An 18,963-nucleotide genomic window follows, 5' to 3' on the forward strand; every position below is an offset into this window, starting at 1 on the left:
TACAGCCCTGACATTTTCACCGACAAATCAACGATTCCAGGTGTGTTAGTCTAATCAATTCAATGGAAGGTCACTTGAACACACAGAAAGCACTGGTCTGTCACACAAACTCTTGGCCTGGAAACAATTTAATTAATTATGTGGTAGCAGGGGTAGTTGTACCCAAATCAACATGAAAACAAGCAAGGAGTGAATATTTAAGATAGTCTTACCGTCTCGCAGGAAGCTGTGCCCTTCTTCGGTAATTTACAGCTGTAAAGGAACAAGAAGAAAAGCATTAAATAATGTACAAACATTAGTAAAAGTAGTTCATGTAGGGTAATTGGTGTTACGTCAGTGGACCCATTCCTTACCATTAAAAAGGGCTGGAAGCCCTACACTTACATGTGGCAAGAAAGAAAATATTCTTAAGTAGTGCAAGAAAATGAAGAGACCTGGGTCGGCAGAGCAGTAGAGTAGCAAGGAAGCTATGTGTTCGCATGCAAGGAAGGAAAATGGACTCTCTGTACCCTGGTGGAGTGCCAAAACCCAGTCATATCTGGGGTGCAGACTGTAAAACTCCAGTGCCACTGCACCGGATGCACTAATTACAGCTAAACCATGGAGGCAGTGTTTACATCCCATACAGAGTTTGCAGAAAGATGTTTAATTTTCGCTAGACACCACATACCTCAGTCTCAAAAATGTAAAGCCAACCAGAAGTGGCAGGTAGGTAAACAGCTTATGACCTGGTTACTTGCCTCAGTTATCTTAGTTAACAGGTATTTGGATCCTGCAGGGGCTACTGTGTCACAGTTTGAACTGGCATACAATGATTGGTGCATGTGCAAGCACTTAACCAAAGCAACCAATCTCAGCCGCTGCTGATGGAGGTCAGGAAGTGAACATTGGAAGCAGGTCTGACTTCTCCAACATCTACACCTCTGTACCCATGGAAGCAGCCGTCACCATGAACTCGGACACCAAGGCCACTTGTTCAAGCTCTCGAAAGAGACATACCCTCTGGGAAGACAGTTCAGAATAATACTAACAAGACTCTTTATAACAGGCCCAATGTGGGGAACCTACAGTGGAGACCCCAAAACAGAATATCCCAGTTAAAACAAAAATCTGAATTTAATTCCATAACAGCCCAAAAACAGCAGAAGTAAACGTCCAAGCGGACTGAATAATTGCCCACAACAAAACTCACCAGGTAGCCATTCTTTTTCTAGCTCTATCTGCTGTGTAGAGGAGGATGGGCAAAACTAATATGGCCTCCGAGTGGCTAAAATTTGTTTCAGTAACCAAAGCTAGAGGAGAACAGGGTTCTCTGAATCGTAAGAGTAGAGTATAGTGTGGCGTCGCTCAAGGGGCAACCAACTGATCGCCACTATCCCAGGTTACTGAAAAACACCCCAACAGTTCTCAGTCAAGGTAACATCACAGTCTTGCAACAACTCCTTTACAATGGACCTCATACCGGTTTATTCACCCAGTGCCAACAGCAATATAGCATAATCTTTAGTTCATCCAGCAAAAACATGTGTCAAAGTTTCGAACCTCAAGATAGCCCTGCTATGCAAAGTTCTATTAATGGTCCAAATAAACCAAAAAGGAGCTGACTAGAGCATTGGTTCTGGAAGGACTGGCAAATACAATGCAGCCACATGTGGTCCAACAAAAAAGTAATCAATAGTCAACAGCAAGTGGTGAAACATATGTCAAGGGTGGTATGCAACTTGATGAACCAGGAGCACAATAAACAAGTTGTAAAAGCATTCCAAAGACTCCCAGTCAAAACCAGGATTCATTGCTATGTCTTGTGCACTAAGTCTTCTTTGTGTATGAAAAGACAAAAGCATAGGGCAGCACCCCAAGAGAGGGAACCAAAATCTGGAATTCAATCAACCCAGTCATTAGAGCACAGCTGAACTACCCATTCTTTAGGAGACTTCTAAAAACAGAGCTTTTCTACCAGGTCTTTAATTTATGATTGAGATCAACAGATGAAGTGACTAAGTAATGCTACACCAAACTCATATCCAATCAAATGAAATCGAATCAGATTTATACAATGCTAAAAACCCAATAGGGGGCGAATAAGCCCTTAGCGACCCTGGGATGAGATAACCATTATTTAAAAAGTAGGGTCTCTTACGCCTTCCTGAAATGACACAGCTATTGAAGATCTCTCTAATCCATATGTTAATTGTTCCACAAATTAGTGGCAATCTCTGAAAAAGGTTTTCTCTCAGTCTTATTCCTGGCAAACCTGTGAAGCATCAACAGATGAATGCCCATAGATCTTAAGACTATCTAAGAGGAAATATCAAATCAACTAATTTCAGATACTCTGCGGCACTGCCGTAAAGAACTGTGTGTGTGACAGAAAGCAATGTGAAAGCAATATGGAAGGCCACTGGGAGCCAATGTAGGTCGCTCCAACGAGTGGAGGTATGTGCTGAAATGGATGACCACCAGACATAGCAATGAGTGATGCTAGATGCCAGGATTCGAACTGTGTGCTATTTAAGACATGCATCATCCCTTACTTTCCAGGGTCTTCACCAACAAACGATTATCAATTTTTCAAATGAAAGGCAACAAATAGTAAACAGTAACTATAAGTCACACTCTATAACTCAATTAGAATCATATATAACACCCCAGAGGTATTGTGACATATGTATCTACACAGCTAAGCTGTGGTTTTCCGTAGACTAGGATAACGCTTAAGTCACCACTATTTAGGTATCATGGTAAAAAGGTTAGTCGCAAAGCAGCTATAGGATTTTCCATATCAATCCAATTTTGGCAGGAAAGATCCTAAATTGTAAACTGAGCCTCATAGATCAGCACTATTTTCTGTTTTCCCCTTGTCTTTGATAAAATGATTCAGGTGGAGAGGAGAATCGATACTAAAGAGAAGTAAATTCAGTGTGTGTGTAAACTGTTTGTCCTTCACCCATTTCACATTCACCCCGCTGTACCCTTGTAAAGTATGCCACAAGTCCTCTACCTAGGTTTGAACTGTATGAATACCTATACCATAAAATAATAGACAACCTTGCAGGTTGCATGAATTTATTAAGATTACAACTAGTGGATGTAAAAAAAAAAAAATGGAATATTTTGCAAGACGGTCTGCCAGAACCAGTCACTTGTTGCAGATACCTCAGTGAACTTCTATGTAGGAACCTCTCATGATGGTGAGAAAGACAACTGACTCACATGCCCATTGGTGGTTTTTTCATCAGGCAAGTTCGCACTTGCTGTTTCGGTGCAGCACTCTCACTCACTTTTCGATTCCCCAATTGGCGGACTCTTGGATCATGTTATTGTCTGACTCTCACAATAAATCCTAACTGACTTGTTGGGCTGCCTCTGCAAAAATAAAACACAGATCTAGTTCTCCTTGGAGGGGTGGAGGTTAGGAGTATTGGCTATTTCTTAATTACTGTATTTTGCCATGGCATTTAATTTGTGATCAATTGCTCCATACACATAAGTGTTTATCTTCATGGTTATTTCACTAAAGGAGATCAGAAGTCCAGGTACAGTGAATGCAACTATTAGGATGCAACAGCAGATCTTGAGCACTACCTTACCAACCATTATACTGTGTCCTTTTAGTCCTTTCCCAGGCCCAATTTCATACTAGTGAATAAGGTCACTGCTCTCTGAATCGGGGTTGCCATGAGGATACTGTTGACGTTTCAAGACCGTTTGAAATGACAATTAACAGCTTAGAAAAAGAATGCGTATCTTTAAGTCCCCAGACTGCAAGTAAAACGAAAGACTAAAAGTAAAAGGGACATGCTGCAGAACATTAAGCAAGCATTGGCAAAACCAACAGGTGGTGCCTATCTAATGTGAGTGAAGAGAGGTTGGCTGTGCCTATAAGGAAGGCTTCTCCAACAAGTAGCCGTGAGCTACTGGTAAGCTCTCCAGCTGCTTGTAAATAGCTCTCCTGTGTAACGGTCACGTCTACTAAATTAGAAGCTTATGCTGGGTTTAATACATATATGCATCCCAAAGTTGATACAAGTGTTATGTCATTCGAGACACAAATGTGTGTATTTTCAGAACTTAAAAAGTGATATTGGAAAAAAATGGTTGGATTTCGAAAATATATTTAAAGCTAATATTTGAGTGATAAATCAAAAGGCATTGGGGTGACTTAGTATGATTATTAACTTGGCGACAGAGCAACTGCAGGTACATGGATGTCATGTATTCGATGTTGAGGCATTACAAATCGCTAAAGGCTTTTTCACAATAATGCTGGCAACCCTGTGTGATGGACGGGGTGATAACTGCCGGTAATCTTTCATGGGGGTGGGGGGGCAACTTGTCAGACGTGATCACTATTATCATACTAATAATATAAGTAGCTCAGTAGGACTTTCACTGAACAGGGGTAGCTCTTATCACAGAAAAGGTTGGAGACCCCTGCTAAAATGTATAGTTTATAAAAAAGGAAAAAAAAAAAACAATTCAAAGTACTAAAGGAAAAGCAAACCCATGCCCTGTGGCGTCTCAAAGCTGTCAATGTAATGCAATGTTTCAGTCTTTATATATTGTATGGTTTATTTTACAGATCGTTTTCACTCAAGAAATCTGGAGCAGAATTAAAAAAGAATTGGATGGTATCCGATTGTAAAGGGTCCACAAGGTTCAGCAATTTGGTCTTCTGCAGTAGTCCAGGGAGCTGATTTATGGGCCTCCAGGATGTGTCGTGTTATGTATACAGCCTGCTTCAGAGGCTAGTTGAGTGAGTGCAGCAAAGTGCTGCTCTCCCTGCCCCGTAAGAGCCTTGTGGGCCAAAGCTTGTGATGTCATGCAACATATGGAATGCAGAAGTTAAAACAAAAACTACCCTTAATTTTTGCTCTTAAGCCATACCCCAGCAAAAATAACCCTGTTACTGTGCTGGTACGGACAAGCATCACATTGCAGTTTAGTAGGAACGGAATCTGGGTGGGGGGGGGGGGCGGGGAGAAGTGTTCGCCGCACAATGGGGGAGGTATCTAGAAAGCACATGCATGCTCATGGAGTACGATTAAAAAAGAAAAAAGTTCCTTGAAGGTGAGCAGTGGAAGAATACACGTCAGCCAACTGATAGAATTATTAAGTGGCTATGCTCGAGGGGAGTGACAAACACAAGAAGAGGAACCGGCAGGCAAGATGAGTACGCAACACAAGCAAAAGGGAGCAAGTGGACCGCTAAGGGGGCTTGAGGGAATAGAAGTACACAGAGGTGAGGGAGAGCAGCACGACTGCGGGTGGGGGGAGAGAAACACACACGTGAGAGAGGGAGCAACACTTGGGGAAGAGAAGCACAGGGAGGAGACCGCTTGAAAACACATGCACTTTCATGTAGTCCTTAAACAAAAAGAAACAAACATTGTCAAGGCCAAAATCTCAGCTATGCAATTTATTAATTTTGTCAATGTTTTCAGCTAGGTTTCACAGCAGCGCGGATGCTACGCAGACTGGATTATGTTTTTTTGGGTTTTTTTTAATTAAAAAGCGCTATGATGCAGCCAGTACTGGCTGTGTCATAGAGCTTTTTAGGGCTCGGCGACGTCACCACTTCGTCAGAAGTGGGGCGGAGCTGCGAGCCGTATTGTTAAGGGGTTTCTGGATCGTGCTTGAAAAATTCCTCAGTGCGCGAGCATTTTCTGTGCTTTATGTTACCATCTTTATGGTGATTGGTCCTCGCGGTGCCGTGTTTGTAATACCCTTAACGCAATAGGCCATATATATTTCCAGTTGGGCATTTCCTGCATTTTGTGTGCGGTTACGAGCGCGGCAGTCCATAAATATCAATTAGGAGCTGTCAGTGTGCCTCGGTAAGTGAATCCAGATGGCCGGGGCGCGTTCACCATTCAGCAGTGAGTTTTGCGGGCGCGTGCGAGAAACCAGCAAATATGGTGTTTATAAACATAAATGTTTCTTTATTCTTCTATTTTTTTATTTATCCGTGGACATTTACAAGTTGATTAAAGTGAAGCTTTTACAAGGGCATATGAAGGACATCTGGACTTTGCGGTCACTCGGCAGAAATGTGCATTTTAGTAAAAAATTACCTCTGTAAGAAACGCCCATCTGTAAATTACGTGTCCAGCGATGGAGACACACGGTCAACTTTATTTACACAACACCGTGCATTTAAAATAAAATAGAAAAGAAGGGCCAGTGGAAGCTCTCAGCGAAGTGTCATTTAAAGCAGCCCCGGACTTCTCACTAACATTGTCAGAGATTGTGAGTGCAGATTCAGAGTGCAGAGTGGAGAGTGCAGATTCAGAGTGCAGTTTGTGATTGCAGAGTGCAGATTGTGAGTGCAGATTCAGAGTGGAGAGTGCAGAGTGCGAGTTCAGAGTGCAGATTGAGAGTGCAGAGTGCAGATTCAGAGTGCAGATTCAGAGTGCAGATTGTGAGTGCAGATTGTGAGTGCAGATTGTGAGTGCAGATTGTGAGTGCAGATTGTGAGTGCAGATTCAGAGTGGAGAGTGCAGATTGTGAGTGGAGAGTGCAGATTGTGAGTGGAGTTTCAGAGTGCAGAGTGTGAGTGCAGAGTGCAGATTGAGAGTGCAGAGTGCAGTTTAAGAGTGCAGTTTCAGAGTGCAGTTTCAGAGTGCAGATTCAGAGTGCAGATTCAGAGTGCAGATTCAGAGTGCAGATTCAGAGTGCAGATTCAGAGTGCAGAGTGCAGAGTGCAGATTGAGAGAGCATAGTGCAGATTGAGAGTGCAGATTGTGAGTGCAGATTCAGAGTGCAGATTCAGAGTGCAGATTCAGAGTGCAGATTCAGAGTGCAGATTCAGAGTGCAGATTCAGAGTGCAGATTCAGAGTGCAGATTCAGAGTGCAGATTCAGAGTGCAGATTCAGAGTGCAGTTTGTGATTGCAGAGTGCAGATTGTGAGTGCAGATTGTGAGTGCAGATTGTGAGTGCAGATTCAGAGTGGAGAGTGCAGATTCAGAGTGCGAGTGCAGAGTGCAGATTGAGAGTGCAGAGTGCAGTTTGAGAATGCAGAGTGCAGATTCAGAGTGCAGAGTGGAGAGTGCAGAGTGGAGAGTGCAGATTCAGAGTGGAGAGTGCAGATTCAGAGTGCAGATTGTGAGTGCAGATTGTGAGTGCAGATTCAGAGTGGAGAGTGCAGATTCAGAGTGGAGAGTGCAGATTCAGAGTGGAGAGTGCAGATTCAGAGTGCAGATTGTGAGTGCAGATTGTGAGTGCAGATTCAGAGTGGAGAGTGCAGATTCAGAGTGGAGAGTGCAGATTCAGAGTGGAGAGTGCAGATTCAGAGTGCAGTTTCAGAGTGCAGAATGCGAGTGCAGATTGAGAATGCAGAGTGCAGATTGAGAGTGCAGTTTCAGAGTGCAGTTTGTGAGTGCAGATTGAGAGTGCAGATTGAGAGTGCAGAGTGCAGATTGAGAATTCAGAGTGCAGAGTGCGAGTGCAGAGTGCAGATTCAGAGTGCAGAGTGCGAGTGCAGAGTGCGAGTGCAGAGTGCAGATTCAGAGTGCAGAGTGCGAGTGCAGAGTGCAGAGTGCGAGTGCAGAGTGCGAGGGCAGAGTGCAGAGTGCGAGTGCAGAGTGCGAGTGCAGAGTGCGAGTGCAGAGTGCAGAGTGCGAGTGCAGAGTGCAGAGTGCAGAGTGCGAGTGCAGAGTGCAGATTCAGAGTGCGAGTGCAGAGGGCAGAGGGCAGATTCAGAGTGCGAGTGCAGAGGGCAGATTGAGAGTGCAGAGTGCGAGTGCAGATTGAGAGTGCAGAGTGCGAGTGCAGAGTGCAGATTCAGAGTGCAGAGTGCGAGTGCAGAGTGCAGATGCAGAGTGCAGAGTGCAGAGTGCAGAGTGCGAGTGCAGAGTGCAGAGTGCAGAGTGCAGAGTGCAGAGTGCAGAGTGCAGAGTGCAGAGTGCAGAGTGCAGAGTGCGAGTGCAGAGTGCGAGTGCAGAGTGCGAGTGCAGAGTGCGAGTGCAGAGTGCAGATTCAGAGTGCGAGTGCAGAGGGCAGATTCAGAGTGCGAGTGCAGAGGGCAGAGTGCGAGTGCAGAGTGCGAGTGCAGAGTGCGAGTGCAGAGTGCGAGTGCAGAGTGCGAGTGCAGAGTGCGAGTGCAGAGTGCGAGTGCAGAGTGCGAGTGCAGAGTGCGAGTGCAGTTTGAGAGTGCAGAGTGCAGAGTGCAGAGTGCAGATTCAGAGTGCGAGTGCAGAGTGCGAGTGCAGAGTGCGAGTGCAGAGTGCAGTTTGAGAGTGCAGTTTGAGAATGCAGAGTGCAGATTCCGAGTGCAGATTCCGAGTGCAGATTCCGAGTGCAGATTCCGAGTGCAGATTCCGAGTGCAGATTCCGAGTGCAGATTCCGAGTGCAGATTCCGAGTGCAGATTCCGAGTGCAGAATCAGAGTGCAGATTCCGAGTGCAGAATCAGAGTGCAGAATCAGAGTGCAGAATCAGAGTGCAGAATCAGAGTGCAGAATCAGAGTGCAGAATCAGAGTGCAGAATCAGAGTGCAGAATCAGAGTGCAGAATCAGAGTGCAGAATCAGAGTGCAGTTTCAGAGTGCAGTTTCAGAGTGCAGTTTCAGAGTGCAGTTTCAGAGTGCAGTAGTTTCAGAGTGCAGTAGTTTCAGAGTGCAGTAGTTTCAGAGTGCAGTAGTTTCAGAGTGCAGTAGTTTCAGAGTGCAGTTTCAGAGTGCAGTTTCAGAGTGCAGTTTCAGAGTGCAGTTTCAGAGTGCAGTTTCAGAGTGCAGTTTCAGAGTGCAGTTTCAGAGTGCAGTTTCAGAGTGCAGTTTCAGAGTGCAGTTTCAGAGTGCAGTTTCAGAGTGCAGTTTCAGAGTGCAGTTTCAGAGTGCAGTTTCAGAGTGCAGTTTCAGAGTGCGGTGCAGAATTCAGAGTGCAGGGTGCAGATTCAGAGTGCAGGGTGCAGATTCAGAGTGCAGGGTGCAGATTCAGAGTGCAGGGTGCAGATTCAGAGTGCAGGGTGCAGATTCAGAGTGCAGGGTGCAGATTCAGAGTGAATGAGTGCAGACTGCGTGTAGAGTGACAGTGAGTGCAGAGTGACTGCAGAGACCGTGTGTAAGGGTGCAGGGTGCACGTTGTGTGAGTGTGCAGAACGAGTGTGCAGTATAAACAGTGTGTGACTATGCAGGGTGACATTGGGAGTGTGTGGGTGAGCAGTGTGTGAATGTGTAGGGGCAGTGTGTGAGTGTGCAGAAAACACTACACACACATACACCACACACACATACCATACACACACCACACACACATACACCACACACACATAGCACACACACAAACCACACACCTCACTCTCTCAACACCACACACTAGTCACCACTCACCACCACACTTTCTCCCCAGGCTCACCCCCACAGACTCACCACCACACACTCACCAGTACACAGAAAACAACACACACAACACCACACCCCCAGCCGTCAATGAATGCTTTCACCATGCACAAACACCAACAACCACCAATGTACGCTTTCACCAAAAAAACTCCACCATGCATCCGTGCCGCTAAACAGCCACGCACACAACAAACAATGTAAGTGCAACTTTCACTAAACACACACACACCAACAGCTGACAGTACACCAGCCACTCTTTCAATTGCACAATCATCAGCAGCTGTCAGTGCACATTACCATATACAATGCCATTATCTCAAACTCAAACAAATCGAGCCCTAATGCATTCCTAATGCTTGTTTTTTTTTGCTGGTGGAGGATTCTACACTCTCCATGTTGCAAGCCCGCCCTCCGTTACTTCTGAGATGCCTGTCGCGCCGCCCCACCCTCTGGCCAGCAATTTTTTAAAAGTGCAACGCGACCACTGCTGGAAGCATTATTAATTGAAAACATCTTTCGCCATGCTGCACAGCAGCTGCACAGCTGTGTAACATAGATAACAATATGCACACAAGACAGTAACTTGCATAAGCGAGACTGATTAACTTGCCAATACTTGTTTACAGATTTGCGCTGCACACACAATTTGAGGCATCACGTATTAATGAGATTTGCCTAGAACCGCCTGAAATGCTGTAGTCCGGATTAAAAAACCAGATCAACAATTTAGCCACCACATTGCCACCATGCAGAGTCACAGAATGACTCCATGTTGTGTTGTCTTTGACTAGTGACATGGCTTGTAGCTATTGTAGTATATTCTAAAATGTGGTCTCCGAGTGCGGCAGGCTTTGGCGCATCAGCACTAAGGTTGCGCAAGTAAACATACTTATTTAATCGATGGATCTCGACCTCACTACACTCCATATTATTGAGAGCACCTTTGCCTAATCCTTTTTTTTCCTCTTCTGCAAGCCACTTCTTTCACATTTAGTTCAATAGGTTGGACAGAGGTGAATCAGGAATTCAGTTACCAGAATGCATCTGGTTAATAAATAAAAGCAGGGGGCTGAAACATGTCGACAGAGACATACGACAACGTTATCTGCACGGAAACAGGTTCTCCACGGTTGAAAACAAAAACATAAAATAATGAAGCCACCTTTACCTGGCAGGTAAGCTGAGCCAATCAATGCTCCTGGAGTGGGCTCACCTGCAGCACACAGAAAAGAAGGGCCTCCCACCTACGCAACCTTTTATCAACAAGTCCAGGACTGTGAAATATTTGTCAACATGTCAAGGGGCAGTGAAATATTTGGCATATTGGTGAAAGCCACTATATTTTCTCTCTGAAATAAACATTTAATGTACTAACTACAAAAAGATAGCACTTTAAAGAATCGCAAGGCTTTCTAGACTATATTACAGAAAACAGAAGCAGGGTTTGCGTATTTTAATGTAATCCAGAAGATTTTACAAAAAATATTACTCCAATACCACCGCCTGCCACTTCCATAATCTTAAAAGATGTACAAATGAGGGGATTTAGCTCTGAGACAGTCGGTAACACTTCTTCCACGAGACTAACACTTGTGTAAGCGTTTCCTCCATTGTCAAAGTGAGCCTGTGTGAATACGAATCTTCGTAGGCAACGTATTTACAATGATAGCCGTCGGGGTGTTAGTGAAAACATGCTTAGCTTTGGAGGTACCCCTAGAGTAGTCGTAGACGTCTAAATATGAGGAGTCAGCGCTTAGAAATACGGTTTTCAAATATTGCAATGTTCACCTTCTTGGCTCCAGCATTCTGTTTCGATCCCTCCCTCTGGGGTCCCCCTTCTTTTACTATTTCCACGACCACCAGGTTGCTTCGCCCGTTATTAGCACACTCTTGTAAGGGATGAAAATGCAGGGGCTTCGAGGAGCTACATGTCCTAAGAATCATAACTAAGCAACCTTTATAAGAGGCGAGGCCTGTGTAACTAAGGGCGTAAACTAAAACATCTCCACTAGAAGCTATGCTATGCTAAGTGGAGAAGGGGTTATGAGGATAAGGATAAACACACTTGGAAATCCAAGATTCTGTGTTATAAGAAAGAGATTAACTGGGCCAAGGCAGAATACTTCTCCAATACTATTATTAATGCTCCCAATAGCTCTAGAAGTTTTTTTTAACATTCTAAATAGCTTAACCAGTCCTGATTGCACTAAGAATCAGATACCCCCTTTTCAAGAACTTTGTGAAAATTTGGCTAGGTTCTTCAATGATAAATTAAAACTATTATTGATGACCTGGGTGGGGTTTATCAGCCACCTGAGTCTGGAGTCTCAGACACTATGGGTCTTAGTGGTATTGTTGAGAGTGGCCCTGATGCTTCTATTAACATTCTAGAAAGTTTGGCCATCACCAATTTAACGGATTTTGTGCCACTGACAGTGGAGGACTGTAGTAGGGTAGCCATAGGTATCCTCTCTGGATCCCCTTTGGAACCTGTGCCACAAAAAATCTGAAAAGAGTTTGAGGCAGGGCGGCTTCCCACACTTCGGTTAATCTGCAATCAATCTCTTTCTAACGGAAAGGTACCGTCCCACTGGAAACAGGCACTGGTGACCCTCTGTTAAAAAAGCCCTCTCTAGACCCGGCCTGCCCCAAAAACTATAGGCCAATCTCCCTTTTGCCATTTTCGGCAAAAATTGAAGAACGAGTGGTCAGCAGTACTCTTTCTAATAATCTGGAACAGCATAAACTGCTTGAGTATGTACAGTTTGGCTTTCGGCCTGTTCATGGTACTGAGTCGGCCTTGGTGACCGTGATGGATGAGCTTCGGATGCGGGCAGACAGGGGTCAGGCAGCTGTTCTTATTTTGCTTGACCTGTCTGCCGCTTTCGATACGGTCAACCATGGGATCCTGCTGAGAAGGCTGAGGGAGGTGGGGGTGAAGGGCTGTGCTCTGAGCTGGTTCCATTCCTTTCTTTCGGATAAGAGGCAAGCAGTGTCTCTCCCCCCTTACCAATCTGCCTTTACCAACATCAAGCATGGCGTGTCACAGGGCACGGCATTTACCCCAATTCTATTTAATATCTATATGAAACCTCCGATTGCGGTCATTAAAGAGCATAATATCAATATCTTAAATTATGCAGATGACACGCAGCTGATTCTCTTCTTGGAGGGAGATCGGTCGACATCATTTGAAGTGTTTCATGGCTGCCTGTGTGCTACAGCTCATTGGTTGAAGGAAAACTCTTTGCAGTTTAATGCGGGAAAGACCGAGGAGCTCTACTGCCCAGTGGGTAAGGTTCCTTCTGTGCTGCCTAGCAATTTCTGGCCCACAGACACATCGACCGCAGTGAGGCCGGTAGAGAAGGTTCGTAACATGGGCGTTATGGTTAACAACAAACTTACAATGGAGGCCCAGGTTACTAAGACGGTGGGAGGCTGTTTTGCTATTATATTACTGTACGGAAAATCTTCCCCCTGCTGCCTCCTCATGCGCGTGCGTTAGTGGCACAAAGTACCATTCTTAGCAGATTAGACTACTGCAATGCATTATTGTTAGAGTCTCCGAAATATCTTCTGGATAGACTTCAGAGGATTAAATCAATGACAGCCAAGCTAGCCCTAGGATGGCCCGAAGTTCCTCTTCCTCATCGGCCTTGGCAGAGTTACATTGGCTCCCGCTATGCTAGAAAATTCAGTTTAAGTCCCTCTGTCTAGTGTTTAAAGCTCTGCATGGGTCTGGACCTGCTTCCTTGCGGAGAAAGTTTGAATGGTACATTCCAGCAAGAAGCCTCCGTTCCTCATCGGCGAAATTGGTTAAAATACCGAGAGTTAGGAAAGTAAAATAGGGTGGCAGAACTTTTGGCGTAGCAGCTGCCAGACTTTGGAATGAACTACCATTAGAGCTGAGACAGGTCAGTGATCTCCTTCCGTTTAGAAAGAGACTAAAAACTTGGCTGTTCCCCAAAATTTAATCTGGCTGTCAGCCCCTGGGCACACTTATATACTGTACTCTGACTATGCTAGCACCAGGACGCCTGCTAGGTGATAGAGCGCTCTATAAATGAAATATATAAATGCTTAAACGTCTAAATGTCTAAAGAGATGCAGAGATGGAAATAGTTTTTAAGTCTTTTACTATATTAACAGTTCATTTTGGATAAAAATAAAAGCTACACATGACATGGCTGCAGTGGGAGCCTCATCAACAAGATTGTGACAGAGCAAGCACACAACACAGGAGGGGGTGGAAAGAACGAGAGAAGCTGCAATGCAGGATGGGGGGGCTGGAAGTGACTGGGCTCCAGAAAAAACAAGGGAGAGGGATGCGGCAAGAAATGACGACGGGGCAAGTAATGATGACAGAGCACCTACATAAAACAAAAATGTCCCTTCACAAGCAGTGGTAGGAGAAGGAAACAGTACCTTGGCCAAGCTCCGGGGGAAGGACAAGCACACAAAGAGGAATTGCAGTCAGCATGCACTGACTAAAGAGAAGCAAGGAAACGAGGGTGATGATGAAGCCAACCATTGGTAAGCAGTGGGCATGGTCTAAGTCCCAGTAAGCTAATAAAATGTTTCACAAATGACAGCACATGCTCTGTCTCATGCAAGATCTAAAAAGTAGTTCCCTTAAAGCAAGCAGTGGAAGCATAAATATCCAGACCATCAAAAGAGATGATGAAAGGCTCCATGGGAGGAAAAAACAACACTGACAAGCTGCAACACGAATACGAAGAATACAAATTAGAGTGACAGTAAAGTGAACCAATGGTAAGCAACGGGTGGGCTGAAGCTTCTATAAACTCTTGGCAATCCTACAACATGTCCCATGCAATCCGACAACTTGCACTATCTGGTAGGCTCAACCTAAAAGCACATTTTATGACACAACTTCCACCAGACACATTGTGAAGCAGAGCCTCTGAGAATCTGTGGCAGTGCACACTACAGCAGAAGTGAACACTTTTTTATTACAGGCTTTTTGACACCTTTTATGTTTACATAGCATCTTCTCTACAAAAGGTCTTGCTATTCTAAATTGCTTAACTTAGAAAATGCTACTATTGCCAAATGCTATCCTCCCACGTTATTGATTTTGGAATCACGAAAGAGTTGGTGTGCACTGCTGAGATTAGAATGTATAACTTGCAGTTTTGACCACAATCTCTGCAAAAAGAATTAATCTCCTAATCCATTTTACCACTGCCTATTATTTTTGCAACAAGAGAAGCGTTTTTGTCCCTCTATCCTGCTCCCCATCATTGTATGCACAGCAGTCAGCGAGTGAAAATGCCAAAATCAGATGCATGTATATGGAATGTGCAGAGTAATAACCTTTAAATAGATCTATGTTGGCTGTGTTTTTATTCTTTACTTGCTAGCACACATTTAACACAAGTAAAAGGAGAGTGAGAGTAAGAAACTGTATCCTCTATTTTTACATTGTACACAGTTTTCCATTAATGAAACTGGCCTTGACCTATGGAAATAATAGAAATTACATATTAACAAAACTATGAAAGAAGAGAAGTTTTACAAACTAAAGATAAGGGCACTGTAACAAATTCGCATTTTCTACATGGTCACGCCAAGATTTGAGGCCTTTTTCTGACCCTATTTTTGCTGATAGTTGGACTCTGTGAAACTTCTAATAAGTGTCTCAGTGCAGGTGATCTGACCCTAATAAGTAAATAATTAAATTCATTTCAACCAATTGGTCTAGTTATCTGCCCTTAACACCATTGTAGTTGGCACAGAAAATGCATATATGGTAGGAAAATTAAATGTCACATGTAAACTGCAGTGGGTATGAATTTACACCACCCACATACATGACAAAAATGTGTGTCTGTCAGGCGCACCACTCTGCTCTGGCTGGGCTGCAGTTTCAATGCACTGCCATGACACATGGCAAGGAAATGTGCCTTTGCATCGTAGGAAAAGCTTGTTTTTATATATTCATCCTTACAATATGCTTTTATAGACCATTGGATTGGGTGCCAATAAATAAAAACAGGGCACTCCACATACTGGGGTAGTGTGCTGTCACAATGAATTAAAAGTAACAAAGAGAAGTATAAAGTTCCCCGATAGGACTAAGTAGAAGGCGTGTGTGTATGTGTAGTGTAGAGAGAAAGATATCCAAGAGGGAAGGAGGAAAGGGGAATTTCCCTCTTGGGAACTAGAACCCTCACACACCCAGCAAGCTAGGTGTCATGCTTCATCATATGGGTCCTGCTCCTCGTCAGACTGGCGCTGCAATGTCTGACAGGCACCCGCGAAGGGGCTCTTTAGCGGAGATCTTTTGTTCCAGCCATATGGTGCATGCGTATGAGAGGGCAGGTGAATGTGTAGTCGTGAAAAAGTAAAAGTGATTTAAAAAAAGGTGGGTTAGTCCACAAAGAACTTTAACCCCTTCAGTGCTGATGACAAAGCCAGCTCGTCATGGGCGTTACCTGCGCTACGCGGATGATGAGCTGGCTTTGTCATAAACAAGCCATTTTTTTTTCAGCGCACAGTGGGAAAACGCGGTATCGCGGTAGGGGTTAATGGTGTGGCTAGCTCCCTTGGCTCCGGATCCCTTACGGATTACGCGTGGGGGTAGGTTGCAGGCAGAGACCGCACACCGCTTGGGTGTCTGACTCCTCTGTGCAGGTCCCACAGGAGCAGACTGCGGGGCACCTTAGGGATTTACTTAGGGTTGCGCCATTCAAGGCAGGACCAGTTGGCCTGCCCCACTACAGACCTTAAGATTCAAGGTTGTATTATCAAAATAATTTTAATTCACTGTGTAGTACTGAGCACTGAGGTCCTGAGGAATTGCTAGAATAGCAAGAAACATGTCGACCTAAATAGAGGGTTGCAGGTATTTCGCCACAAATACTCGTGGCGTCTATCTCCCCTCCCACTATTTTAACCAAGGGAGCTAGCCACACCATTAAAGTTCTTTGTGGACTAACCCACCTTTTTTTAAATCACTTTCACTTTCACGACTACACATTCACCTGCCCTGTCACACGCATGCACCATATGGCTGGAACAAAAGATCTCCGCTAAAGAGCCCCTTCGCGGGTGCCCGTCAGACATTGCAGCGCCAGTCTGACGAGGAGCAGGACCCATATGATGAAGCATGACACCTAGCTTGCTGGGTGTGTGAGGATTCTAGTTCCCGAGAGGGAAATTCCCCTTTCCTCCTTCCCTCTTGGATATCTTTCTCTCTACACTACACATACACACACGCCTTCTACTTAGTCCTATCGGGGAACTTTATACTTCTCTTTGTTACTAGTGATTCGGACACATACACTGGACCCCGTTAAATATTGTCCACCCCAGGTTCCATTCATTGTTGTGAGACAATGAATTAAAACCCATAAGCTATTTCACTGTGAGAGCCTTACTAGACGTATCAGTAATTATTTCCTATGTCCGCAGGGGGAAAGGCTAGAAATATGTTTCAAAGTTATTTACTAATATTCCAAACCAGATTTGATGGAGAAGTTAGATTTTTGATAACTTAAGTGGAAAATTAACTTTATAAAAATTTACTTTAGGTTTCCTGAGCCAGCATTGGCTTAAAGCCAGTTCGCCCCCCACTACACCTTCAGAGCTGTAATACAGATACTGTGCCTTTGAGCCCAAGAAAAGCCAATAAGTGACTACTTGGCAGAGATTATCTTCCTGGGAGTGAACAGGTTCAGTTGTCTGCACAAAGCACAGCATAAGCACTGGCTCTTTTCACTTGGAAATGGCAAGGAGGCCTGCTCCTATTCATTCCCTAAACCGAGGATCCTTCCCATTAAACTTTTAAGGATCTTGGTGTCTTTTTGCCCATCAAAATTTTCTCTATTTCTCTAAATATGTTTGGGAATGTATTGTGTTGTGTTCTTTACTTTAACTTTGTTGGTACTGCTTCAACTTAACAGGCACCACTTTGATGGAGTGCCTGCTGCTTGTGTCATAGCTACCAGGATTTTAAACATATTTTCGCAAAATTGGTCTTTTGTCCTAATCTGTGATGGTTTGAGTTCTTGGGGTTGCCTGCTTCCAAAATGAATAACCACATTCCTAACAAGCACCAACATTATCTGGGTAGTTTCTCCTTTTTCTAAGAAACAGCGGCTTATTTTGTAATTGCTTCTGCAATTGTGCGTTTCATAGAGCTGCAAATATCAATTTCAAACTTGAAAGGATGGATGAGTGAGTGAGTTATTATTGCTTAATTGTAAGCCTGTATGCTACAGGTCATAAAAAGATCTGATCAGCAAGCCGTTGATTACTGATCCATCAGATTGGCCAAGTGAATGAGCTACATAACAGATCCTTCACAAAGCGCATGGGTATACAGTGAGACAGCTGGTTTATATGTGGTGTCTTTCTTGCCTTTGACAGGACAGAACCCTAAAACAATGGTCCCACAAGGTCACATAGCATTTAAAAAGGCATTTTTATGTTGCACAGATTGGTTTGGCGCGGTTTTGTTATTAGTATTGCAATGACAGCACTGCTACAGTTCAAGTACCATCTCGTCCTGGTCTCGAGAATTCTATTGTTGACATGAGTCTGTTTTCTGTTTGTATCTTCTCAGTTGTGTGGTGCTTTCAATTAGATTTGATTATTTTGTGTGGCATTGGGTAATGGTGTTTTGGTATTTTTGGTTGGAGGTCTTTACTAATTTGGGTACATGCCATCTGGAAGGACTGGCATGTGCATTGCCCCAATAGAAATACAGACCAGAGGTAAGTGAAAGTATGACATTGTGGTAGGATTCCGGAGTGCGAGGTCCCGATCGAGACTGTTGGTCAACCCCTTTGCCGACCCACTCCTGGAAGCATCGCGGGCTAATCGTCAGCGTATGCTTGAGGGGGGAATCCCCCCCTATAACACCTAGAGCACCTTAGTGAGTGCGACACATAGCCTGCAACACTCACTTAACTTTTTAATATGCACCAACACTTTTTACGGTCCTGAGGAAAGCCAGAATTAAGAGAAGGCACTGGCTGAAACATGTCGACCAACACCGGATGTAGGAGGTCGTAATTCTGCCACCACAACATCCATTTTGCCTTGTTTTTAACCGCTGATAGGGGCCCATTTATTCAAATGTAATTAACCCTGGGGGTATTGGGACCCCTGTCAAGCTGTTTTAATCTCACTTCACCTTTTCACTACACTGCACTCTCAGTAAAATACCTCCTCCGCTGTAATCAGGCGTTGAAGCACACCCGGGACACATTAGGTGTCACTGGGTGGGCCCGATGATGAAGCATGCCACCAACTAGGTTGGTGGGTGAGGGCTTCATGAAGACACCAAACAGGTGCCACCTGACAAGACATCTCAGAGCTCTATAAACAAGTCATAAGTAGCTAGTTCTTTTTGATACATATAAGGATACACAATATACCTTTAAACAAGACAAGCTGAAAGGTGCTGGTTGAGTGTCAAACAGTCAGTGAGCCAACTCATATCATGGAAAAGCTTTATAAAGTCTCCTCACTGTTCATTCAGTTCTTGCTGATCATGTTGTTTAGGTTTTATTCTTTCCAAGAAATGTCCCTAATCTAGATTTGAGCTTCAAACTGTCCTCTGGGTCCTCCCAAATGTTACCCCTTGATAACAT

At 44.3% G+C, this 18,963-nt stretch overlaps 1 protein-coding gene across 2 annotated transcripts in view; it reads right to left on the reverse strand.

Annotated features, from left to right (window-relative positions):
- TLN2 (talin 2) overlaps positions 1-18,963 on the reverse strand; it is a 1,508,116-nt gene that overhangs the window by 1,010,084 nt on the left and 479,069 nt on the right. For both annotated transcript variants that reach the window (XM_078684194.1, XM_078684193.1), the window contains exon 4: positions 213-252. The gene's annotated coding sequence lies outside the window, so the exon portion shown is untranslated. The remainder of the gene's footprint in view (positions 1-212; positions 253-18,963) is intronic.

This window comes from Lissotriton helveticus, chromosome 3_2 (genome assembly GCF_964261635.1).
Source record: "Lissotriton helveticus chromosome 3_2, aLisHel1.1, whole genome shotgun sequence".
NCBI classification, from domain to species: domain Eukaryota; kingdom Metazoa; phylum Chordata; class Amphibia; order Caudata; family Salamandridae; genus Lissotriton; species Lissotriton helveticus.